Source organism: Euphorbia lathyris, chromosome 7 (genome assembly GCF_963576675.1).
Source record: "Euphorbia lathyris chromosome 7, ddEupLath1.1, whole genome shotgun sequence".
NCBI lineage: Eukaryota > Viridiplantae > Streptophyta > Magnoliopsida > Malpighiales > Euphorbiaceae > Euphorbia > Euphorbia lathyris.
The window spans coordinates 17,419,734-17,446,851 of record NC_088916.1 but is presented as its reverse complement, the minus strand read 5'-3'; the positions used below and the strand labels follow the sequence as shown (position 1 = coordinate 17,446,851).

The 27,118-nt window shown below is 40.4% G+C and overlaps 1 long non-coding RNA gene across 2 annotated transcripts; it reads left to right on the top strand.

Moving 5' to 3' along the window:
* Positions 1-5,951: 5,951 nt before the first annotated feature.
* Positions 5,952-26,804, top strand: LOC136234740 (uncharacterized). Of its 2 annotated transcripts, XR_010691455.1 has the most exons (4): positions 5,952-6,364; positions 25,081-25,361; positions 25,439-25,537; positions 25,620-26,804. It is a non-coding gene; the product is annotated as an uncharacterized lncRNA (long non-coding RNA). The 2 variants fall into 2 exon arrangements; XR_010691454.1 differs by lacking the exon at positions 5,952-6,364 and having other exon boundaries at positions 19,487-25,361.
* The last annotated feature ends 314 nt before the right edge of the window (positions 26,805-27,118 follow it).

The following is a 27,118-nucleotide window of genomic DNA, read 5'->3' as shown; positions in this document are numbered from 1 at the left end:
GTATCTTTCTTTTTATGCTTGGGCAAATGATCCAAGAACTATCATTGTCCTTTTATAGATGAATTTCTAAAGATTGGATCATTTTGAATTGGTTTAGCCGTTGTGTCCAAAACGGCTCTTTTAGGAGACAGCTTCTGGTCAGCTTCAGACTGTTCCGCCATTCCCTTCTTATGTTTTCTTCAGGCGTCAGGTTTTGTCTTCTTGCATCAGACTTGTCTTTTTGTGCCAGTTGTCTTTTACCAATAATCCACAGACCCATGATTCTTGGAATTAGTCTTCTGTGTGCTTTCGAGGCTTCAATTATTGGTGCAGAAGATTGGCAGACTTTGTCCTTTAGTGAACGGATCTTTCATGCTGTCCTGACTGTTACTCAGCTTCATCCGTTATCTTCGAATGTTCAACTTCTATACTGAGTTCCTTCTTAGTCAGCTCCGTTCTTGTTTGTTCAATTCTGAAGGAGTCTTCTAATTTAGTCAGCTTCGTTCTGGCAATTTTGAAAGAAGCTTCTGATGCTGAGTTCTACTTCACTCAGCTTCTATCCTTTCATGCTGAGTTCCGTTCCACTCAGCTTTTGGCTTATGCTGACGTTTGACCTGTCTTACTTTATATATATTTTTGCACTCAATATTGAACAAACACACTAGTACAATTAAATCAAAGCATTTAAATTTAATTGCCTCTTAATCATGGATGATTTTGTCAAATCAAAATCTTGTGGAAAGGTGTTTCAACACTCATCTCCCTTGTACTTAGCCATGGTTAATACTGCCTCTGGTGTCTCCTCATCGAGTGACTCAGGCATTTCTTCCGGATGTCCCCATGCGGTGTATTTCTTGATGAATTTCTTAGTCATTTCAGCCCAATTCACCTTAACATTCATCGGAAGAGACATATACCACACCAGTGATTCTCCTGCCAACGAGTTGCAAAACAAACTCGTAATTTCCTCCTCTTTCAAGCCCAGAGGACCCATAGCGGACAGATAAAAATGCAGGTGCTCCATGGGGTCCTTGCCTTCATTATACTTGCTGACAGTTGGCAACGGGCGTTTGATAGGCCCAATTTGCATCGCGCTATGTTTCACCACATGTGCTTTGGCTTTTCTATACTTCATCAAAAACAAGCTTGACATCAATGACCAATCATGCTTTGTCGATTCAGGTAGCAACTGAAACCACCTCAAAGGTTCGCCCACTAGTGATAGATAGAACCACATAGCGACATCTTCCACCTCATATGGCTCTCTATACATAGCGCACACATATCCAAACAAATGAGCTTCAGGATCTTCTACCCCACTGAACAAACTCAACACGGGCCTGACCCTCTGAGATGACACCTCTTCGGATTTTCCTTCATCATTTATCACTTCCTCTGTTAGTCCTTCTCCTAAGACGGATACATGCAACCCACTTCCCATATTTATCTTTTCATCGGAGTCCAACAACTCCTCTTCATCCTCCCCGAAGGGTCCTACTATCAAGTTTCCTTCTAGCCCAGATCCGATCATGCTTACCCTATGGTTAGGCAATGGATTGCGCCTAATGGAAGGGTTCACTGACGATGGATCGGCTATCTTCTTCTCCTCAATCAAATCCTGGATCTCATGCTTCAACCTCTCACAGTTCTCAATAGTGTGTCCGTAATTGCTGTGGAACTCGCAGTACCCCCTAGCTTGCATCGGAGGAGTAGGCGGTGCTTTGTTATAAGGAGCGAGGGCTTTCAACAATCCCTTTTTCTGCAATCGTTCGAAAACTTTTGCATAGGTTTGATCAAACTTGGCGAACTGCCTCTTCTCGATAGCGTTGAGTTCAAGCACCTTTACTGCGGCAGGTTCTACACGTGCACTTGGCCCTCCGGCACTATATCCAGACTTCATCCACTTGGTATAAGCTTTCTTCGGCTCTCCATCCCCCTCGATTGTCAAGGCGCAGCTATACATCTGATTAAAATCGGTAAAAGGCATATACCGCAGCTCATTCTTAATATATGGCAAGGTGTTGCCGATTACCATTCGGATATGATCCTGATCAAGTGGTTTCTATTTCATAACTGCCGCCTTGCCTCTCCATCTATGCACAAAGTCGGTCAAGGACTCCCCAATCTGTTGCTTAGTGCTCTCTAGCTCCTTCAAAGTAACCTCAAGCATAGTGTTGAAACTATATTGAGCGATGAATGACTTCGCCAACTCCTTCCAATCTCTCTTCATCACCAGAGGCAACGCATGAAACCACACGAGGGTAGCCCCCTCCAGATAAGTATTGAACAGCCCCAAGACTTGCTCCTCGGTCAGGATCGTGTGTTTCATCACAACAACATACTGATTCATGTGGGCAGTAGGATCCCTAGTTCCATCAAAATTCTTCATGTCAGGGAGCCGGAACTTCAAATGCAAAGCCATTGCCGACAAACAGTTCTTCAGATTATAAAAGTCCTGACCTTCGGAGCCTGCCCCATGCAGATCCTGCACTTCCTCAGTGATGTGCTGCTTCCATTCCTCTTCCCTAGCTTTCTCATTCTCAAGCTGCTTTCTAATATAATCCTGATAGTCGTCCTCGTTTCCAAAGCGGGGACCATCATTCACATCGTTCTCAGCATGATTGCTACCACTCTTGTTATCCTTCAAAGCCAGCCCAGCTAGCTGGACCAGGATTGTGGCTAACTGATCGTTAATGTTGTTCACAAAATTCTCCAATTCGGCTACTTTTTCATTAGTCGCAGACATACTGAACGAAGACTGAGCGGACTCGGACGAAGATGATTCAGAAGCCACAACTGCCGACTGTGATGGTTCGGAACTGACAATTTGTAACTGGTCGAACTGTCTAACTAGCCGACTACTCTCACGGAACCACGACCTCTTAATGGTGATGTCTGTGCGAGCGATACCTATTAGTATGTATGCATGATTTTATATGCATGATTCGTGGTGTGTGCGTTTATTATATACAGATATATAAGATAAGAAGAACAAACATTAGTCTAATTACACGTATCACAACATCTCTCTTCCACCCTTATTCCTCCACGCACTCGATGGTTCAAGTCTCTTTCCTAGGATTTTGGCATGGGCTCACATTGCGGTCCATGGAACGTATGATGCCGTCGATTATTGCGGAAAAATAAATCATTCATCAAACAATACAATTCGTTCTGACGTATCGACGTTTAGTGGCTAAGATATCGACCAAATTGGATTTCCCTTTCGAATAACCCGTCTTTCGTTATTTCACGAGATGCGTTAGTTTGGGTTTTGACTCCCTTTCGAGCGTATCTCGGATTTAAACGTGGTACGAGTTATTCTTTTGGTTCAATCGTTCGTTATCGACAATGATTCGTCCCCTTTTATTCGCGTGGGTTCGTGTCTCGATTTTTGGATTACAACGGGATCTTTTGGATCTATCGAGAGACGCAACCACGTGTTTATTTAGTGATGGTATCACTTTTGGATTTTATTTTAGGGAACAGAATCATCGTGTAACACGTTTGTTTTTAGTGCCAAAATTCGCTTGCTCGTTTTGGCTACGTGAAAAGACGGTGAGTCTTATTCGAGCGCACGATAATCTTTCGGCTAGCAACAACTCTTTATTTCTTCCGATTTACGGGATATATCATCCCAGTTGGTTATAGAAAATCAACATTTCGTTTAATCGCATGCTTATTCGAAGCAGGGCTACTACCGTTCTCCTCATTTAGGCACGAATTAAGCACACACGCAAATCGGGTCATATTTCTTGTAGTTTTGGTAACGGTCGAAATGGTCGAGCCATTAATCAAACCTACAGTCTCGTCCATATGGTGCAATTACGTGTTTTAGCTTAATTCGGCTTCGTGATTTTAAGCGGCGTATATACCAGTTCGAGGCACGTATTTAACGATATTGGTTCATTTTCTTTAACTACCATCGGGATTGACATATATCATAGATAAAGAATGATTTTGGCCGTTTTTTATTTTCTTTTATTTTCTTAGTCACTTTTGCGGACACGTCCATTTCTCCTTAGAACAACGCAAGGCGTAACGTAAGAGCTCGTTTTTTATTCGGAAGGGACGGGCCACGTTCATGAAACTCTTTACGTTACAACGGGGTCGTTCAAAACAGAAATGTTCTTTGTTTTCGTTTTGTCATAATCTCACTTTATCCCAACGTATTTAAAGAATGTGAATAATGGTTACCGTTAATATAGTCTTTTGAATCGAGGTATAACTATCCTTAATACCAAACCGACCTTTACTAATACGTGCTTACGTCACAACGTATTTTCTGAACATGTGCCTTCTTCGGGACACGGAAAGGGACCAGGCGGGTCGCACAAGTTCATTCATACGAGGTGACTAAGTCGTCTTTAGTTCGAATCGTTTCGATGTTTTGGGGTAGTTTTTATATCGGTTTAAGAGTATATATTAACGCATCGTTTCATTTTCTTTACGTATTTTAGGATTAGACACGTATCATGACAATTTGAAAACACGAATTGATTCATTCATCACATCAAAAATGGTAACGGCTAATCCTAGGAAAACTTCTAAGGCTACTATATGCTGACACGGCTGATCGCGGGACCTCATAGGACCGCACGAATTTGCCCCTATCGAATGGATGGGGACCCTTCGACGCCTTACTGTAAGGGGGAACTTACACTAGCCTCTTTCGAGCGATGAATGGACTCTCGCTACAGGTTTCGCGGAAATTACCCAAAAAATTTGCAATAATGCTTATGAATGCATACGAAAAGAAATAATACGATCCGTCCCCATTATGGGCTTAATACACGCCTTCTGGAATCAAATTTCTCTACGTCCCCAACAGAGTCGCCACTTGTAGGTGCCGCGGCCTCGCCCGGAAGACCCGGGGGGGTGGATACTGTTGACGACAGATGCTGTGATTAGCGCCGAAAGCAACCAATCGCGGAATCAAGCTTCCCTACAGGGTCGGAGCTCGGAGTATGGAAGAGTCGCCAGCCACGAATGGGAAATGAACACCGATCCCTTGCGGGAGACCGGTGAGGGTTCGGAAAATTTGGGTACGAGCCGAGAAGGCTAGCTCCTTTCCAGAGAAAGGCTACTAGGCACCCCGACATCGCCCGGTTCTGAACCACCGGCCTCCTACTTAGCATGTTAAGCGCTAACGGACTAATCGCATATTTCTTTTAAGTTTAAAATTCATTTGAAACCTTTTATTTCTCGTTTTGAAAACTGTTTTAAGCATATATTATGGAAAGTCATTTTAGTAAAGAATCACTCATTTACATGAATTTAGAGTTTGTAGAAGAAGGAGGGAGATAGGAGAATTGATTAATTACAATATGAAATATACTTTAAGCTATACATTAAGTCTAAACTAATCTTCACTCCCCAAAGAACAACTTATTTACATGGTTCGTGCTTTAATTGTCGTTGGAACGATTTAGGCACGTTTCAAAACCCCGTTGATTTACTTGCTTTTCACTCGAATCGCCGTTGGAACGACTCGTGTCACGTCCGCATCTAAAATTTATAGACTTTATATCCCAATATTAGATTATATTTGATAGATGGTTGGTTAAATTATTTTAGTAGTATAAACGGAGTATAGAAATTTAATTTATGTCTCTAAGTGTAAATTAAAAGTTTGGGATAAATATTAAAATAAGTTAATAATTAAAAGGATTAATATTAATATTTTTCATTTAAACTCAATTATACGGGTGAAAGTGAAGAGGAATTTAATAAATAATAATAATAATAATGATTCAAAAAATAATAATAATAATAAAATAAGAATTTAGTGTAGTGGTTATCTATGTTATGTACATGTGTCTTTTTAAGGAAAAACAATATTCCAAGTGTCCATGACCTTACTCCACAATACTCCACGTGTTTATGATTCATAATTTATAGACACATGTATTCTTCATTTTAATACATAAAAAGAACTTAGGAATGATTAAAAAAAAGGGGAAATTAGAAAGAGTAAATAAAATTCACCTATTTATTCATCTCTTTCATTTTTCTTCCAACAGGAGTCGTTTTCCTTTCAATGCCGACGATTTCTGTTCTTCTTCGTCCGGTCACTGGTTTTTGAGTTTCGAAGCTCGTAAAATATACGTCAAGTTTATGTCAATATTAGAGTGAGAAATTGGTTTCTTGGGAAGTTATATGAAAGAGAAAATTCGTTTTTATGGAGGCCACCTCCAATTCGTCATGTTTCAGCCCTATTTTATCAAATTTGACCTCAAAAATGAATTTAGGAGGTCATATATTCTTTGGGTATGAAGGAAATTTGAGTGTGCAAAATGGATGAATCGGTGAACAGAATTTCGCCGAAGAAAAATGCAATTACCTCCGATTTGGAAATTGCTTGCGGGTTAAAGGTGTATCCAAGGTATGTTTGGCGGTCTATAGTTACAAGGGTCGTGTGGGTATGCTTGATTTTTGTACATGTCCAAGTTCAATCTTACCGATCGTTATATATCGGACACCGATAATATTATATTTCGCGACGAGGTATGGAAAAGAAAAATAATGCATAAAACTCTTAAGATTAATTTTTATAATACTATAAGTAATATTTGTGAAATAATTGGACTTTGATTAAATTATCAATAGGATAAGGTTAGAACATTAGGAAGTATGCAAATTGTGGAATAGATATTTAAATTTAATTATATCGGCTGAAATTAAATTTTAGAAGCTTAATATTTTGATTTCAAATTTTTTTCTATAAGTTATAATTTGATAAATTTGAGAAGAAACTAAATTGAAATATAGTTCAATTTGTTACAGTATTATAAATAATTTAGTTTAACTGAAATAGTAAACAGTAATTAGAATGTCAAATTCTAATCTTGATTCTCAAGAATTGTTTTAACTGTGTTATCTTACGGAATGTCTATTCACGGAATAGACATTAAAGTAACTACAATAAATATTTGCCAGTGTTCTAGTATGCTTTAGTATGGGAAAATTGATTATATTCAATATACTGTTTTTTTAACGTGAGAATTTGATTTTAATTTTTTTTTTTTTTTTAGAACTATGTGGCTCCCATCCCCATTGGGATATGGGATACATAGGAAGCTTGATAAAGATAGCTTGATAAAGATGATCAAGTCCAAGCCAATTAGATAGAATAAGTTAAATAGTTAATCAAATATTTGTTAGAAGTTTATTAAACAATTAGATTTTCTAATATAGGAATTTCGTAAATTGTTTGTGTAGTGTGGGATTTAAGTAAAAGAAATATGGATTAGTATTATTGTCGATATAATTTTTATTTTGAGAATATATTGGAGACAACTTATGTCGTTTGGGGTACTTTAGATCCATAAACGTCTGTTATTTAGTCAAATCATCATGCCCGATATTGTTTAGGATCGGATCTGACAACTCGAGTGCTTGAAAACATGAAAAATGCACTTTCAACCGAAAACGTGATTTAAGTATACAAGTCTATTTATTTTTGTACAAAACCGTTTAAACGTAAAACGATTCAAAACTCTATTATTTAAAAAAAAAAAAAAAAAAAAACGCGTTAGTTACAAGATTTGCTTAATCTGTCGTTGGAACGGATTAAAGTTTCAAAACATGACATTTAGAAAACCATTTACAAAAAAAGAAGTTGAAAACTCTTATTTACATTTTGAAAGTCTTCAAATATCTTTAATTTACATAATCAAATTGAAATCTTTTTGTGGCTTGTTTTTTCCATTTTCATTCAATTTAATCCTCATTTAACATAATTATAATAATAAACAAATTAAATCCAAAACCCACCCAATATAATATATTTGAAATATACATATACACAAAATGGTATTTACATTTATAGATTAAAAATGATATATATAAAAGATATATACTATTGATCATTAATAACTAAAATAGTAATAAAAACAATACTCCAATTGAAAACATGTAAAAACAATGAACAAGGTTCATAAGGAATAAGAAAATAACTTTTACCCAAAATAGTTATTATGATAAATATATAAAAAATAACCCTTAATAACCTCAAAAGCATTTATTACTTAATTATCTTAAAGGTTCATACCAATTATTTCCCAAAATAATAACTAATACAACTTGAATAGATCCAAAATTATATATATATATACATAGCTTTTTATAAAGCTAGATTAATATAAATGAAGTTTAAATGGAACATAGATAAAGCTATAATACATAATTATTAGTTATATACTCCCAAAATAATTTTAATAAATATATTACATACTTATATACATATATATACAAGTATAAATTGTTAGTCCCTTGTAAGGTTGTTCCAAGGGGGGTTAGGAACTATTTTACCTTTTTTAATAAAATAATTTGGGCAGATTTCTTTTCTTTAAGAAAAGTTTATAAAACAGCGGCACTTAACACACAGCAAGACACTGGCTTAGTCAACTAGTGACTAGGACAGCTTCGTTGCTTAGGTCAGGAAATAGCACTTAGAGTCTATTCCTGAACCTGCTCGTTTGTAGCGCACAACCCAGCTTGACCTCTTTTACTTGGTCAGTTTTAGTTTGTTTTAAGCAAGCAATATAAATAAGGAGTTAAGGTTTAAGAAAACTTTACTCAGCAGATTTATCCAGGTTCGGCTTCTTCTAAGCCTACGTCCTGTCCCCGGAACACCTCCGAGATTTCAAATCCTCTACTGAGCTCTTTAAAGGTAGAGCCTCAAACCTTTTACAATATCAGCAATTGAGTATGACAAGAGTACCTTCCTCTATACTTCTACTCAATCCTAATCTCTCCGCTGAGTACTTAAAACCGAGTACCCAGCCTCTCCTTTCTACTTCTAGAAATGATAAAGATTTTGTCCTAAACAACAATTGCTAGAACACCTTAGATGATTGAAAAACAATCACTCTAGACTTTTACACAAATGAATAGACTTTGTAGTGTAAGAACTTTGCTTTGCTTTTGATGGAGAACTTTTGTATACGTTTGGTCAGCGTAGCGACTCTTGCTCAAAGTTCTCTGAAGAATGTGGATTCTGAATGCTCTATTTATAGAGAGCTATGAGAGCTTCTGGTTATTTCGAATTTCGAAATAACCGTTGGAGGGAAACGGCTTCATGTCGCTTTCACTCAGTCTGTTCAGCAGTTCTCCTAGCCAATCAGATTCCAGCATCTTCTGTTCTTCGGTCAGTGTGGCAGTATGTTCCTCCAAATCGGATAATGTCAAACAGACAGCTTTCTGCGTCTTCTGTTCTTTACCTACAGAGGAAATACTTGGTCTGGAAGTTGCTTTGTAGTCAGCGGCTGTCTTGTACGCTTTGTCGAGACAGCTCAGCAGCTTCATACCGAAGTTGTCTACGTGGATCTTCTCGATCCTTCTTTGCTCAGCATGCGTTTCATTACTTCAACGGCAGCGTTTTGGAGATACGCAGGCTGAGTGATCTTGGGCTTGTTTGACCTGGGCCTTGACTTCCATATAGGGCTTGGGCCTTATGATCTTTATGCCTTATAATAAATTATAAACTCAACATTGAACAAACACATTAGTAACACTAAATCAAAGCATTTAAACTTAGTGTGTTATAGAATATTTACTTTCACTTAATTAATTTTGTCAAATCAAAATCCTGTGGAAAGGTGTTTCAACAAACTCCCCCATTTTGATGTTGGCAAAACTAATCAGCAAGGAACTCAGCGTTGAGCTCCCCCATGATAGTTGACCTTTTTGATTAAGTGAACTCCCCCGTCAGGGCTGAGCTACTGACTTAGTTTTATTCTAAACATTCTAAGGTTTAATTGAATAAGTCTAAGGTCAGTTTTCAGATATAGGTCAGCTTATGGGACATATTCTATTTTACTCAGTATTCAGCGGAAGTAATGTATAGTGACAGAGCGCTGAGTAAATTATTTGTTCAATGGTTTATATTTGACAAGTTCAAACATTTATACGCAGCATGCATTCAGATAGTTAAATAGTAATGCAAGTATTCCAAAAGTAACAGAAGTTAGGCATATTGAATTTTTTTAAAACAAGAATAAGAACAAGGCAAATAAAAAAAATTCTTCTTCCTAACTTCTATATTCTAACTCTCTAGTTTCTAACTTAGAGTTCCTTTTCCTTAGTTGCCACTTTTCTCCCCCGTTTTGCCAGCATCAGCAGTAGGCAAATTGACGGTAGGGGCAGGAGAATTGGCCTGATCCTGCAGCACACGTATTTGACCCTCCAAGGAATTCATGTGACTGACCATAGTCAGCATGAGTTCGGTCATTTTGGTCAGTTGAGCATGTGGTGGTGGCTGCGGCTGGACAGAGGAGAAGTGATTGATCAATTCATGGATTTCCCGCAGAATATGGTGAGTGACAGGTGGATGAGAGGACTGAGCAGGAGTTGATGGAGTAGGTGCTTGTTCTTGAAGCAGAGTGCTTGCTGAGGCGATGACACGCCGACCTGACTCAGTGGCACCAAGGTGTGCATATTTGGCAGAAGTGGGTTCACACTGAGGGCCTTGTGTTGTGACAGGACTACGAGGCGTGTTGACCTCAGGTGCTGAGTTGCTTTGAGTTTGAGGTGGGAGTGGAGCTTCTTTTGGACTTACAGGGGTCTTGGCTTGTTTCTCTACGAGAGGAACAGAGGCTTGATTTTGTGGAGACCCCTTTTGAGCAACATGGTCCTCAAGAACAGGTTCTTCAGCTGTTCGCAGCTTCTTCTCAGCTGACTCAGCTAGGTCTTGATCAGCTTTCCTCTTGTTGCTTTCTATGAGCCTTATCTTTCTCGGGACAGTATGAATATCCTTCGAGCATGCTCCCTTTTTCTTCTTCTTCTCAACTTCAGCAACCTCAGATGGCACAGTGGACGGATTCTCAGTTGGAGGTTCATTGACTGGTTCTGTACCCTCAGTAGTGTGAGCGGCTTCAGCCATAACATCATCTATAATGGCATCCAGGTTAGCCAGATTTTCCATTTCTCCAATGGGTTGCTCATCCTCAGCCATAAGATTCTCCTCCTCAGGAGTGGCATTTTCATCATATCCTCTAAGAGGTTGGCTATGTGAGAGTCCATTCAGCAGACGTGCAGTGATAGCAGTTCCCGTTGAACTTATTTCACCAACAGTCTCTATGTTCTTGTCTTGTATTATCCTGGTGATGAGAGAACCTAAACGGAGCTTCCTTCCGCTTCTTTGGAAAGCTCCGACCAAAAATACAGGCATGTTGAAAGGAGTACTGGTCAGCATATGCCAGATGAAACATTGTTCAAAATTAGAGGCAGATGAGGGAGAGCTGAGTTTAGGAAAGATAAAGTTGATCAGCAAGAAGTGGGCCATCTTCTGATTTTTGCCCATGCAGGTGCTGGGTGTCACGGGGCCTACCGTCCGGACCCGTGCGACGCTTACTTGTCTCCCCCGAAGTAAGCCAGCCAAGGGAACTAGATCACTCTAGCTGCAAAGATCACATGCAAGGGTTAGATAGGAACCACATATAGTGAATATAATAGCATACATACGATAGCAACATAAGGACAAGCATCTCAATCAGGCACACACATGGATAACATATAGGACACTCAAGAAGGAACAATACCCGGATGATGTTATTCATAGATAAGCAACAGTGTTACACCACGGGTCCTATCTCATAGTAGTAGGGGGGCAACTACTAGAGATGGTAGACTACCAACAATCGAGTGACTGTCCAGTATGACAGGTCACTCCCCCCTATAGTGTTTCTTATACCAACTTGAGTCCTACTGACAATGGCTATTACAAAGCTCCATATAACACAATAGAGTAAGTCTCTCCCCATTGTTACATAGTTTGATTACAAAGATAATCCCCCCTTACACTCTCCCCCACTCAGAGGTTCGACGTCCCTGTCGAACGGGTCTTGATGAAGTCTTCAATCTTGTTTTGGAAAGGTTGGAGGTCGGTTGCTTTCTCCCAGCTTGTTTCTTCTATTCCTTGAGCTTTCCACTTGACAAGGTATTCTGTGTGCGAGCGGCGGTGACATGCCATTGCTGTGCGTTCTGCAAGGATTTCTTCCACTTCTTTGCTCGCAGGTGCTTTCTTTGTAATTGGAGGTCGCTTTGATTTGTTGCGCTGATCGTCTACTGTGTCTGGGTGGTACTCCTTCAAGTTGCTGACATGGAACACTGGGTGGAATGACATCCACTGTGGGAGATCCAGTTTGTAGGCTACGGGTCCCACTTTAGCTAGGACTGGGAGGGGTCCCTCGTACTTCCTGACAAGTCGTCTATCTCTGTTCCGTAGGCAGCGAAGTTGTTCAGGTCGAAGTTTGAGTAGGACCATGTCTCCCACTTGGAATTCTTGTGGACGTCGGCTTGTGTCTGCCCATTTCTTCATCCTCCTTGATGCCTTTGTCAAATGCGCCTTCGCGATCTCCTCGTTCTGTTTCCACTCTTTGGTGAATAGGTACGCTTTTGGATTTTTGCCTGTGTATGGAATGTCAACTGAATGAGGCACCAGCGGCTGTTGACCTGTAACAATTTCAAAAGGTGATTTATTAGTAGCAGAACTTTTCTGGCTATTAAAGCAGAATTGCGCCACATCCAACAAGGAAGGCCAATTTCGTTGACTGGCATTGACAAAGTGCCGAAGGTACTCTTCCAACATGCTGTTAAATCGCTCTGTTTGACCATCAGTCTGAGGGTGATAACTAGTGGACATATCGAGGCTCGACACCAAGAGTCGAAATAATTCGGCCCAAAAGGTTCCCACAAACCGACCATCTCTGTCGCTGACAATACTCTTTGGGATTCCCCAATACTTGACTACCTGCTTGAAGAAAGCCTGTGCCGTCACTTCCGCAGTTGAATATTTTGGCATCGGAATGAAAGTTCCATATTTGGAAAACCTGTCAACCACCACCAAGATGGAATCGAAGTCGCCCACTCGGGGGAGGCTGGAGATGAAGTCGAGGGAGACACTTTCCCATGGTCGGTCTGGTACTGGCAGTGGCTGCAGCAGCCCTGCAGGTTTCTTTCTTTCGGCCTTGTCTTGTTGGCAGATTAGACACGTTTTTGTATATTCTCTCACATCATCTTCCATCCTTGGCCAGTAATAGTTTCGCTGGAGGAGAGCTAGCATGCGGTGCCACCCCGGATGGCCTGCCCATAGTGTGTCGTGACATTCCTTCATCAGTGTCTTCCTTAGATTAGCGGCGGTTGGTACATACACTCTTTCCTTGATTGTTATTAACAAGTCATCGCTCATCCAGAACTGTCTGGTTTTCCCTTGCTTTGCCAGGTTGATGATAGAAGTTGCCTGAGGGTCTTTCTGTAGGTTGTCCCGGATCTGTTGTCGCAATGGGGATGATAGTTGACTGTTGGACAAAAAGGCTATTCTTGTCAACTCTGCTAATTCTGACTTCCGACTTAATGCATCTGCCACTTGATTAATTTTCCCTGAGTGATACTCCAGTACAAAGTCAAATTCTGCTAACAAGCTTTGCCATCAGGCCTGTTTGGATGTCAATCCCTGTTGAGTCAGGAAATGACTAACCGCTGTGTTGTCTGTCTTTACTATGAACCTGGATCCCAACAGATAGTGGCGCCATACCCGCAGGCAATGTACGACTGCTAGTAACTCTTTCTCATATGTGGAATATCGTCGCTCTGCATTGTTGAGCTTCCTGCTTTCAAAAGCTATTGCTCGACCCTCTTGCATTATGACTCCTCCTAAGGCAAAATCGGATGCGTCTGTGTGAACTTCGAATGGCTTGCTCATATCCGGGATGGCTAACACAGGGTCTGCAATGACAGCTTGTTTTAAGTTTTCGAAGGATTTTTGACATTGGTCTGTCCACTCCCACTTGTTGTCTTTCTTCAGCAGATCCGTAAGGTCGACAACTCTCTCTGAGTAGCTTCTGATGAACTTCCGATAGTAGTTAGCCAATCCCAAGAAGGATCGCAGTTCTGTTGTATTCATAGGGACCTTCCAATCAACTATAGCCCGTACTTTACTCTTGTCCATGCTTATCCTCCCTTCCTCAATAATGTGGCCAAGGAATTTGATGCTCGTCTGACCAAATGCACATTTGGATAACTTGAGGAAAAGTTGATTCTCCTGCAGTTTCTGAAAAACTAGACGTAAGTGCTCCTGATGCTCCTTGAGGGTGGAACTATATATGACGATGTCGTCTAGGTAGACCACCACAAATTTGTCAAGATAGTCCCTGAATACCTGGTTCATTAAGGTACAAAAAGTCGCCGGAGCGTTTGTTAGTCCAAAGGGCATAACAAGATATTCGAAGGACCCATACCGAGTTACGCAAGCAGTTTTTGGAACATCTTCCTCCCTTACTCTGACTTGGTAATACCCGGAGCGTAGGTCGAGCTTAGTGAAGTATTTGGCTCCACTGAGTTGATCAAACAATTCAGATATCATAGGAATGGGGTATTTGTTGCGCACCGTAATCTTATTGAGTGCTCGATAATCAACACACAGCCGCAGACTTCCATCTGCTTTCTTCTGGAACAGTACCGGGGCGCCATATGGGGCCTTCGATGGCCGGATGAAACCTGCCTCCAGCAACTCATCTAGTTGTTTCCTCAACTCTGCCAACTCAGGGGGAGCCATTCGATATGGTGCCTTTGCTGGGGCCTTCGTGCCTGGCAGCAGATCAATAGCATGGTCAACATCTCGTTGTGGAGGTAATGTCTGTGCCAATGTCTCTGGCATAACATCTTGGAACTCCCTCATCACCCCTTCCAATATCCGAGGGACGATGACACTACCTTCTGAGTCGTCACCTTTAGGGACAACTATATATGATTGTTCCCCCTCTTTATACCTTTCTTGAACTGTATTGCTGAAATGCATTTCTTCCCTCGGACTGTGCTTAACGTTATCGGGACCATGCACGGGTCCTGGTTCAAGAACAAAAGACAACCTGCTGACGCCATGGGTACTGCGAAACTCTGTTTCAGAAACTCCAACCCCAATACGACATCAAAGTCATCCATGGGTGCTATTGTGAACCCGATCGTCCCTGTCTAGGGTCCCAACTTGCAAGGTACATGTTGGGCTGTTCCGCTAATCGACTGAGCAGGTGAGTTCAGAGCCTTAATCATTCCTGTCTCCCTCAACACATGGAGTCCTAAGCGGGAGGCTTCAGGTCTGTTATGAAGTTGTCTGTCGCTCCGGTGTCGATCATGGCTCTCGTGTTCTTGCCATTGATTATCATCTCTACATACATGAGTCCCTTCTCTAAACTGTCTCCTGTCTCCTTTATTTGTTTTTCCAGAGCTCCCATGAATCGAAGGGATCCCATTACCGAGGGTTCAGAAGGTTCCCGTTGCCTTTCCCTTACGATGGTCCCTTCTTCCTGGGTCGTAAGTAGTGAGGCCAGAGATGATCTCTTTGGGCAATCTGCTGCCTTGTGCGATCCTGTGCAGAGGAAGCATGACATCGGCCTCGGTGTATATGACTGGTTCCTTTGTGGAAGGCTTCCTTGGGTCTGTGAGTAGGGACTTGTTGTCCTAGGTGGAGGATTCCTCCTTTCTGAGTAGTTCCCCAGGTAGGGTCGACGTTCAGAGTTGTTGGCGTTCCACGGCCGTCTTTCGCTTCCGGACGAGGAGTAATTTCGATCACCTCCGCCATTCCATGGTCTGCTCCATTTGTTAGTCCTGGAGTCTGAGTCTGCTCTGACCGGAAACTTTCTCTTCATGGTGCTACTAAAATCAGCTATGCTTTCAGCTGCTGCAATTGCTGAGAGATGATCTGTGGCTCCCCTTCTGATCACCTCACTATGAACCCAAGGTTTCAACCCCTTCAAAAAGCCAAAGACCTTTTCATCCTTTTGCATGTCCGGAATTTCTAAGGTAATGGCTTGGAAGCTTCGAACATATTCTCGGATATCGCCAGTCTGACGTAGTTCGCTTAGCCTATTTCTGGCTGAGAACTGCGCATTTACAGGAGAGAATTGAGACTTCAGCTCTCGTTTGAAGTCTTCCCATGTGTTTACTGACCCTGAACTGGTCTGGTGTCTCCACCATAGCTTGGCATCCCCCTCTAAGTACATCGGTACGACTGCTAGTCGATCCGCATCGAGGCTTGTCTTTGTAGCTGTAAAATAACTCTCCACATCGAACAAGAAGTTGTCCACTTCCTTGGAGTCCCGAGTTCCTACAAAAGGTTTTGGATCTCGAATTTTGATTTTTACGGCTCCTTGATGACTTCCCCCATTTAGGGACAGAGATTCTACCTTCCTCTGTAGTTCATCCAGCTCCTGTTTGAGGGCATCAAACCCATCTCCTGTTTGATTTTGAGTTTTCTCTATACCCTCGAATAATCTTCTTTGATCTGCTTCGACATGGTTCATGGCTATTCTCAGCCTGTCTATCTCTTCTTCACCTGCAAAATGAGCATTCTCATTAATTCTGTTTGTCCCTTTTCCTCGAGCCACACCACTCCCAGGTGGTTGACCGGGAAGGGGATTGTTTTTCGCTATTACATCTCTAATAGCCTTTGCATTCGTCATCACGAACTCAAAAATTTCTGTTCGGGCAATCATTGCCCTAAAGATATCAGCATTAGCCACCACGGCTTGGAACAGTTCAATATTAGCCATCAAGGCCTCGGCCCCTGCCGGATTTATATTAGCCCTCCAGGCCTCGGTCCCTGCCAGATTTTCATTAGCCCTCAAGGCCTCAGCTCTTGCCGGATTTATATTAGCCATCACGGCCTCGGCCCCTGCCGGATTTTTATTTTCATCTCCGCCCTGGAGTTTCGACATTTTCTCTTCAAGGCTATCAATGCGTAGAAAAATTTCATTTGTATTGGCCCCCAGGCCTCCTCCATTTTCATCTTGGAGTCTTATAATGGCTTCTTCCATACGCTCGATCTGCCTGCAATTTTCTATCACTGCTATAGAAAGATTATCAAGATCGAGATCCTCAATTCGCTTTTCTATGGCATCCATGCGTTTGGCGTTTGCAATCGTCATGGTTCCTCCAAGTATCGTCAAACCTGGGCTCTAATACCAAATGTCACGGGGCCTACCGTCCGGACCCGTGCGGCGCTTACTTGTCTCCCCCGAAGTAAGCCAGCCAAGGGAACTAGATCACTCTAGCTGCAAAGATCACATGCAAGGGTTAGATAGGAACCACATGTAGTGAATATAATAGCATACATACGATAGCAACATAAGGACAAGCATCTCAATCAGGCACACACATGGATAACATATAGGACACTCAAGAAGGAACAATACGCGGATGATGTTATTCATAGATAAGCAACAGTGTTACACCACGGGTCCCATCTCATAGTAGTAGGGAGGCAACTACTAGAGATGGTAGACTACCAACAACCGAGTGACTGTCCAGTATGACAGGTCACTCCCCCCTATAGTGTTTCTTATACCAACTTGAGTCCTACTGACAATGGCTATTACAAAGCTCCATATAACACAATAGAGTAAGTCTCTCCCCATTGTTACATAGTTTGATTACAAAGATAATCCCCCCTTACACTGGGTACTTCTCCTTTGTAGTTTCTGGGTTTACAGAACCCCTTCATCTTTTCTGCGATGGCTTTTGGTATCGGCTCCTTTGTGGTTCTGAACTGAATCCCTGTATTTGGTATCTCTAGCAATGTAGCTAGATACTCAGGGGTTATCACTATCTTTTGACCCTTGACTGTGGTCTCCAGATAGTCAGAGTCATCTGCATCAATATGCAGGTTGGAGTAGAACTCTCTTACCATTGTAGGATAGGTTTGCCCGGACAGAGAGAAGAGACCTGTCCATTTGTTGTTTTTGATCCATTCACAGAATGGAGTCTCTGAAGAGATGAAGTCAGGGTGGAAGAATCGACTTTTTAATACCTCTTGATTCTTAGCCCAAGAGTGTACTTTAATCATTTTTCTCATTAGGCTAGTTGATGGACCAGCCTGGTCAGAGGATTTGAGAGTTGGAGAGAAATAACTTTCGTTGTAAGATATTTTTGAAGTTTTGAAGCTCTTTGGAAAATTTAGAAGCTTTCTTAGGGTTCAATGTATATGTGACGAGGGTAGTGGGTTAGTATTTACTATTTATAGATTTTATGGTTTAGGGTTCCGTTTGAATTTTATCCAGTTTTGCTCTGGGTTGTCCAATCGACAGAAACCCTGACACTTACGGCACTATTAAAACGTTATTCGGCGCATGCGCAGTACAGGTGTCACTTCGCGTGTAGTGACATTAAATGCTAATAAGTGCTTTTACTTAGCGTTTGTTGATATAAACGTTTCATATTCTAAGTAGTCAGTGCATTCTTTAAGGATGGTTTTTAGTTCAAGTTCGAAAACTAATTTACTCAGTGTGCAAGATTACTCAGTATTGTATATTCAGTCAGTTTCAATGACATAATCAGCAAACAATAAATCATTCAGCATGTAATTCATTCAGCATTCAATATTCATTTAGCACAGGAATTTACTGAAGAGGATTAAACATACCAATTGCTTCTCTCAGTATGCTAAATTGCTCTCGTGCTAGAGGCTTTGTAAAGATATCAGCAAGCTGCTCGTCTGTTGGTACATACGTCAGCTTGATTTCTTTCTTGAGTACATGATCTCTGATGAAGTGATGTCGTATACTGACATGTTTCATCCTGCTGTGTTGAATTGGGTTCTTTGAGAGGTCAATTGCACTTTTGTTGTCGCATTTGACTTCAATTGTCTTTGTTTGAACACCATAATCTTCAAGCTGTTGCTTAATCCAAAGGACCTGAGCAACACAGCTTCCAGCAGCAATGTACTCAGCTTCAGTTGTGGACAGGGCTACTGACGCCTGCTTCTTGCTGAACCAAGATACAAGACAGCTTCCTAGGAATTGGCATCCTCCAGAGGTGCTTTTTCTTTCCAGCTTGTCTCGTCCATAGTCAGCGTCAGTGTATCCGATGAGTGTAAAGTCATGAGTGTTTGGATACCACAGACCTGCATTTACTGAGCTTTGCAAATATCTAAGGATCCTTTTTACGGCTATGTAATAGGATTCCTTAGGGTTAGCTTGATATCTAGCACAATAACATACTGAGAACTGAATGTCCGGTCTACTTGCTGTTAAGTAAAGTAAAGAGTCAATCATATTGATAGCCGACTCACAACCTGAGATTTTGTTATATTCTGCAGCATCGAGCGCACAGTGAAGCATATTGATAGCCGAAGCATGGTTTTGAAGCTTCTTAAGATCATCCTCTGTCCATTCAACCTCAGCTTTAACAACTGACTGGTCATCAACAACTTTCACAGGTACAAACGGGCCTTGGACTATAGATAGCCAGGCACTCATGTTTGTAGCTTGAATGAAGTTTTTCATCCTATTCTTCCAAAAGGTATAGTTTGACCCGAAGAATAGGGGAGGCCTGGTAATGGACAGCCCCTCAGGTAATATCTGAGTTGTCTGGTTTCCAGGGAGAAACCGAGTGCTGTTTTCGCCCATGGTATGGATCAACTCAAGGTTGCTAGACCTTTAGTAATGAGCTTTTAGGCTCTGATACCACTTGTTAGTCCCTTGTAAGGTTGCAAATATAGTTCCAAGGGGGGGTTAGGAACTATTTTACCTTTTTTAATAAAATAATTTGGGCAGATTTCTTTTCTTTAAGAAAAGTTTATAAAACAGCGGCACTTAACACTCAGCAAGACACTGGCTTAGTCAACTAGTGACTAGGACAGTTTCGTTGCTTAGGTCAGGAAATAGCACTTAGAGTCTATTCCTGAACCTGCTCGTTTGTAGCGCACAACCCAGCTTGACCTCTTTTACTTGGTCAGTTTTAGTTTGTTTTAAGCAAGCAATATAAATAAGGAGTTAAGGTTTAAGAAAACTTCACTCAGCAGATTTATCCAGGTTCAGCTTCTTCTAAGCCTACGTCCTGTCCCCGGAACACCTCCGAGATTTCAAATCCTCTACTGAGCTCTTTAAAGGTAGAGCCTCAAACCTTTTACAATATCAGCAATTGAGTATGACAAGAGTACCTTCTTTTATACTTCTACTCAATCCTAATCTCTCCGCTGAGTACTTAAAACCGAGTACCCAGCCTCTCCTTTCTACTTCTAGAAATGATAAATATTTTGTCCTAAACAACAATTGCTAGAACACCTTACATGATTGAAAAACAATCACTCTAGACTTTTACACAAATGAATAAACTTTGTAGTGTAAGAACTTTGCTTTGCTTTTGATGGAGAACTTTTGTATACGTTTGGTCAGCGTAGCGACTCTTGCTCAAAGTTCTCTGAAGAATGTGGATTCTGAATGCTCTATTTATAGAGAGCTATGAGAGCTTCTGGTTATTTCGAATTTCGAAATAACCGTTGGAGGGAAACGGCTTCATGTCGCTTTCACTCAGTCTGTTCAGCAGTTCTCCTAGCCAATCAGATTCCAGCATCTTCTGTTCTTCGGTCAGTGTGGCAGTATGTTCCTCCAAATCGGGTAATGTCAAACAGACAGCTTTCTGCGTCTTCTGTTCTTTACCTACAGAAGAAATACTTGGTCTGGAAGTTGCTTTATAGTCAGCGGTTGTCTTGTACGCTTTGTCGAGACAGCTCAGCAGCTTCATACCGAAGTTGTCTACGTGGATCTTCTCGATCCTTCTTTGCTCAGCATGCGTTTCATTACTTCAACGGCAGCATTTTGGAGATACGCAGGCTGAGTGATCTTGGGCTTGTTTGACCTGGGCCTTGACTTCCATATAGGGCTTGGGCCTTATGATCTTTATGCCTTATAATAAATTATAAACTCAACATTGAACAAACACATTAGTAACACTAAATCAAAGCATTTAAACTTAGTGTGTTATAGAATATTTACTTTCACTTAATTAATTTTGTCAAATCAAAATCCTGTGGAAAGGTGTTTCAACATAAATATAAAAAAAAAGTTAAGAAAAGAGGGTTAAAAAGGCATTTTTCGGATTCCAGCAGACCGACAGAAAACCGTCGCTAAACTGCTTTTAGCGACAGAAAAAACAGATTTACAGAAACAGTCCCTATACTTTCCAGGTTTATTAAAAAGCTTTAGATCTACTCTATTATATCATTTTGGTCCCCGAACTATCCAAATCGGGTCACAGTCTATAGCGGAGCCTCCCAAAACGATGTTTTATTTCAAAACATTAATTTGGAAAAACACTTTTAAATTCTATATTTACAACGTTTTAATCCCGAACTACCCTCAAACCGGGTCACGGTTCGTATTGGGACTCAAAACGAGGTTTTTTATTTCAAAACAAAACCAAACGTTTATTTAATATGAGACAGAAATTAAATAAAGACGAAAGAATAAATAAAAGTGAAATAAATAACTAAAATAAAATAAATAAATAAACAAAACTATAAATAAAATAAATAAATAAAATAAATAAATTAAACAAGTCTAGTCCTCAGATAATACCTCAAGATCGGTATTTGACAGCTGGTGTCGGTTGATTCCACGAGTTACGGTTTTTGGTGTTTTTTTGTATTTTTGTCAAATATTTAACTTTTAGAAATTTTCAATTTTTTAGGAAAAAAAATGTTTTTTCCCAAAAATTTACTTTCTTTCTCTAAAAATATTTTTTCTAAAAAGAGAATCTCCAAAAAATCCCTCTCCCCCAAATGCATGAGGATTCGTGCCTTTTATAGGCACGAGTCTCAAGGTTGGGCGTACATGCTCGAAGGCGTCGGGCACGTACGCCCAACGTTTTTGGGCGACACCCAACAGCTGTTGGGCATACGCCCAACAGTGTTGGCCGTCGCCCAACGCTCGTTGGGCGTTCGCCCAGGGAGAGTTGGGTGACAGTCCATCGAGCGTCGGGAGCGCTCAAACGCCCGTCGGACGTGCGTTTGACGTGCCGAGCGCCGTTTTTGGCGTTCGCGAGACGACGCTCGGCTGCCGGGGGCGACGCTCATCGCCTGTTGACCGACGCCCGACCTCCGGGGCCTTCTCGTCTACCGATAAATTGGTGAACATGCCCGACACCACTCAGGAGGTACCGAACTTGCTAGCGGTGCTTTCAAGTGCCGGCTCTCCGAGTTTTTCCTTGACTTTCGAACTAATAGAATCAACCGACTTAGCCGTTTATCGTGAGTTTTCGTCACAGGTCCTCCGACTCGGTGTCAACAGCTGCTCTGATGGATTAGCCATGAATCTGCTTAATAGGCACACAACATATATGAGATCAGGTCTTGTGACAGTTATATACATGAGACTCCCAATGAGTTGTTTGTACAGTGTTTCATCCACTTTGACTCCTCCATCATTATCTGATAGTTTAACACCAGGAACTATCAGGTTTTGAGAAAATTACCTTCATGAAGATTCAATCTTTCAAGTAACTCACCTGCATATTTCTTTTGCGTGATAAATATCCCTTCATCCTTTTGATTTACTTCCACACCCAGAAAGTATTTCATCTTCCCCAAATCAGTCATGCCAAATTCTCTTTTAATAGAAGCTTTAAACTTTATAATCATGTCAGAATTATTTCCAATAAAGATAAGATCATCTACACAAGAAGCAGTATGAGGTTTGAACTTAGCACCATGCGAACCCTCAGGTACAAAAGTAGAGAGGGGAGCAACAACCAGGGTCGCATTATTTGAATCAGGAGATCAGGTCGATTGAGTAAAGGCTTGAGGATGCACTCCTCTTATACAATGTTGGATTAAAAGAAAACATTAATTCAAAATACTAGCTAAAAAGAAGGCTTACTAGCAGTGACATCTTTAGCAACTCCCTCCAAAGCTCGTATAGGAATGCAAATAAGAGTGGTTTCAGCTCGAGGAGAAGGTCAAGAAGTTGGCATGGAAGGAAGATATGAAAAAGATACGTCCCACCCATGAGCTTCAGCTTCTGCCTTCTTTTGAGCTGCTAGACGTTTGGCAGTTTATCGAGCTAATAATTTTTTGTATAAGGAAGGCATGTTAGAGCCTACAAAACACCGTAAAACTAAAAATAAAAAACAATAAAAAAATAAGAGAAATATACCTTTGAGAAGGGTGTCATATTCAGACAGCCCTCAAAATACAAATTCCCTCCGGCAGAGAAGAAAAGGAAGGGGATGTTATTTTTATGTGCTTCAGCAATGATTCTTTAGAAAAGGTGAAACCTAAGTTCACCAAGAGATTATGATCCTCCTTCTCCACTTGCGTCAGAGGCCCCAAACAAGCCACTTCATCTTATTCACATTATCAGGGTTCCAAGAGGATCTAAAGAGGAAACCATTAGGGTACAAATCCCCATTCATCGGCTTCCCACCTTCGTCTATAATGGAATAAATCTAGAACCACTTAGGTTTAAACTTTTGTTACTAGAAACCTTATCCTTCACAAATGATTTCTGGTTCGTAGGAAACTTTGAAATCCAAATAGAATGATCAAGCTCTGATCTTATAGAGGGCGTCCATTGAAATAAAGAACCAGTTGGCTCAATATCCAAATCTTCGCACACCTTCACTGGCTCAAGCAAATCAAACCACCCATTGGGGGAAAGCTAAGTGGGGCAGATGTCAAATTCATCCAACATATTGACAATGCAAGAAGAGAAGGGAAATTGAACCCCATTCTCCAAAAATAACTTATATAAACATAAGTATCCTTCTGGAGCACGGGTTATTACTTGATCAGACTTAGTAGCGACAAAACCCAAATGCTCAAATTCTAGATAGTTGGAACCTAACTCCATCCGTGAAACGTCATGGAAGGAAGAGGGTGTTGTTCAAAATTCTTAAGGTTAGGGATAATGTTCTTTTTCAGAGTTTCAGCATTTGAAGCTTCACCATCTTGCAGCTTACCTACGACCCATTACAAGGTAAAATGAAGCACAAAAAAGAAAAACAGAATAGGAAAGTAGCACTTAGGAAAGAGAATCAAACAAGTAAAAGCTTGAAGATGCAGACAGAACGAAAGAAATCTAGAAAGCAAAAGAGGTAAGAAATGAACAAAAAGCTTGATGGCCTTTTATAAGGGAAGAGATGAAGATGAAAGGGGAAACGACAAAAAATTAGGCATAATAAATACCTACAAATGATTAGACTTGCCGCCAGTTCAGAATCCTTGACAAACGCGAAGAACGAAGCCAATTAAACAGGCCACCTAGACAACGTGCAAAAACAAATTCTGAGAAAGCATGAGCAACACGTGTCAAGGGAGAAAAGTTACAATTGAAGACAAAAGTAGCTGCACATATGTTGAACCCTATGAGAGTTTAGAAAATGGGATGGAGGGACATATGATATCATATAAAATGAATCAGACATGTGCACTACGCCAAAACCCTCTTCAGACGACGGTTTAAAACCGTCGTCCCGCGAGATATAAATCTGTCACGGGGCTTGCTGCCATCTATTGCACCTTCAGACGACGGTCAGGTTCTGTCATGTTTCATCATCACACATGACATTAGCCTATTTTCTTACTGTCATCTTACCCTTGTTACGAGGCAGCTTATTTATTACTGCCGTCACCTTTAATGTCATCAAATGACATTCTAACAATTAAAACCGTCAGGTTAGCGTGTGGGAAATTGGCATATTTAATTTGAGATGACAATTCGTATAATAATTTCTTCCGTTATAGCCTGTTTAGATGACACAGGTCTTAATCAATCATGTCTAAGGATTTTTTTCATGTGACAGAAACATTAATTTTAATGTCTTTTTATTGCTGTTTAGATGATATTTTAAAAATTAAAATGTCACTTTATGTCTTCTTCTTCGTTTGAATTTATGGTTTTTATACCTGAATACAAAAACATTCTAAAATATGAAGATTAAGCTCTCTATATCAATGGTTTTAATTTTATTGTAGACCAATACTCATAATATGTTTACATTTGTGCCTAACATCAATCCATATCTTGAATAACCAATACATTTCTGAATTAAAACACAAAAAATAACCAATCTTCCATAAGTCAATCCATATCTTGGAGTAATAATTAGGCCTATAATCCCAAAGGTCTTGGTATCTGCAAAAGCCAAGCAGGTCATTAATATTAGACACAACCCTAAACTCAGTAGTAATTACGTGACCCTTTCCCTTTCATGGCCTTTCACTTACCACAATCATATCACTATAAATATATATTCATCATAATTCAGAATCATACCTTCAACAACCAGAAAACTTACCAACAATGGATCCCCTTGTTGAAACTCCAGGAGACATAATTGCTGACTTGAATAAGTTGTACATGGAGAACCCAGAGTGGCTTCTGGCCATCAATGGTACGTATGTCAATCCATAGTTGTTCTGTAACCCTTCCTGGTTTCTTCTGTGTATTTCTAACGATTCTTCTTGGATGATAACGTACATGTCCTCTCGATGGTAACTTCTTCACATGGTCGATCAGGATGAAAGGCCCCCAATACACCCCATATGAAGGGGTGTATTTGAAATCAGAATCAGCTACCATCCGGATTTCCCAAACAGACCTGCAAGAGTAATATTAACTCAGATCAGTAAGATATAATCACCTACATGAAACATACACTAATAAATCTCTCCTCTTATTCTCAGTTTTGGTTTCGGAATAGGATATATCATCCTAACGTGGTTCCTCAGGGGTCGATTCAACTTCCCCGTATCCTTAATAACCATCGCTTTTCCACTTCCACGGTATAATGCAACCATTTATCTATTTCATTTGATAAACATACCACATCATATTTTTGTTCTAATTAGTCTATGCATTTTGTAGTGTCTGTGGCACATATATGATCTACTTCTACAGCCCCACAGTGAGGAGCCACATCCTGGGCAAGAAGCAGTTACTGAGCAATACCGCAGCAACAGGGAAGAGTATGAGGGGATCGCCCGGATATGGACTGAGCAGTATGCAAAGTGGATATGAGGGTGTCCAAATCTCCTAAACTATCTTGGCTAAGAGAAATGAGAATCAGAAGGCAATGTGAGCTCCAAATGTGGTTCTCATTCCAATTCCAAATTTCCTTTCTATAGTCAAAATAGTTAAGGAGCTTTGGACCTTTAATTCCCCCCCTTTTGTAATATATAACGTAGAGCTTTGTGCTCCTAAACTGACCCTTTTATAATGCTCCTTCCACTTGGTAATGAGGGTTATGATGCTGTCACCATAAGGGACTCTGTTTGTGCTGAATATGAAGGGTGTTCAAATCTCCTAAGTTGTCTTAGCTAAGTGAAAGGAGAATTGAAAGGCAATGTGATATCCAAATGTGGTTCTCATTCCAATTCTAAATTTCCTTTCACTAGTCAAAACAGCTAAGGAACTTTGGACTGTCAATTACAACCGAAAGGCAACACTCATCCCCCCTTTTATAATATAACGTAGAGCTTTACTATTCAGTTTGTATGTATGTGCAAGTAGACTAAACTGACCCTTTTACAATGCTCCTTCTACTTGGGTTGTACTCGTGGTACTCTAAACTTGGTAATGAGGTTTATGATACTGTCAAAACAAGGGACTCTGTTTGTGTTGAATGCATCATAAACCTATCACCATGTTTAATGTTGTTGTTACGATATCAAACCGAGTGGAAAGGAACATAGTAAGAGTATGGCCAATGCACATACATAACCCTTTATGTAGAGCTTGTTATTCAGTTCGTATGTATATGTATGTTCTATCTAATCAAAATATATCTTATCATTTGCAAGCCATATCAGTACATGCAATTAGCCTAAATTTACCCAGTGATTGCATGTTCAAATCAACCATCGAGATAGAGCGGGATGAGAGGGATGAGAAGGATGAAGCTTGCGTAACCTAATGGGTCAATTAGAGAAATTATTCATCAAATTTTACCCCTAACAAATCATAAACATGTGATTAAACTTGAAAAAATGAAAAAAACAAGTTTAAAAAATATATATTGTATTTTGTACGAGTTGGACAAAAAAATTCAAATATTTCACCGAATTTAAAAATATTAATCTTTAATTCTATTATTAAATCATAAGAAATATGAAATCTTTTTTTAGAATCAACTTACGTGCAATAAGTGCAGTGTTTTATAATAATGTCTGAAATTGACTGCACCTTATTTTTTTATTATCAGATTTTATCTCTAAGCCTTTGTTTGGGAGTTTAGAGGTTAATGGAGGTGAGAGTTAAAGGAGGTAATGGAAAGGGAAGGGAAGTGATGGAATGGAAAGTTAAAAATTAACCTTGTTTGGGAGTTTATAGGATGTAAATGAGGTTAAATGTTTAACCTTGTTTGA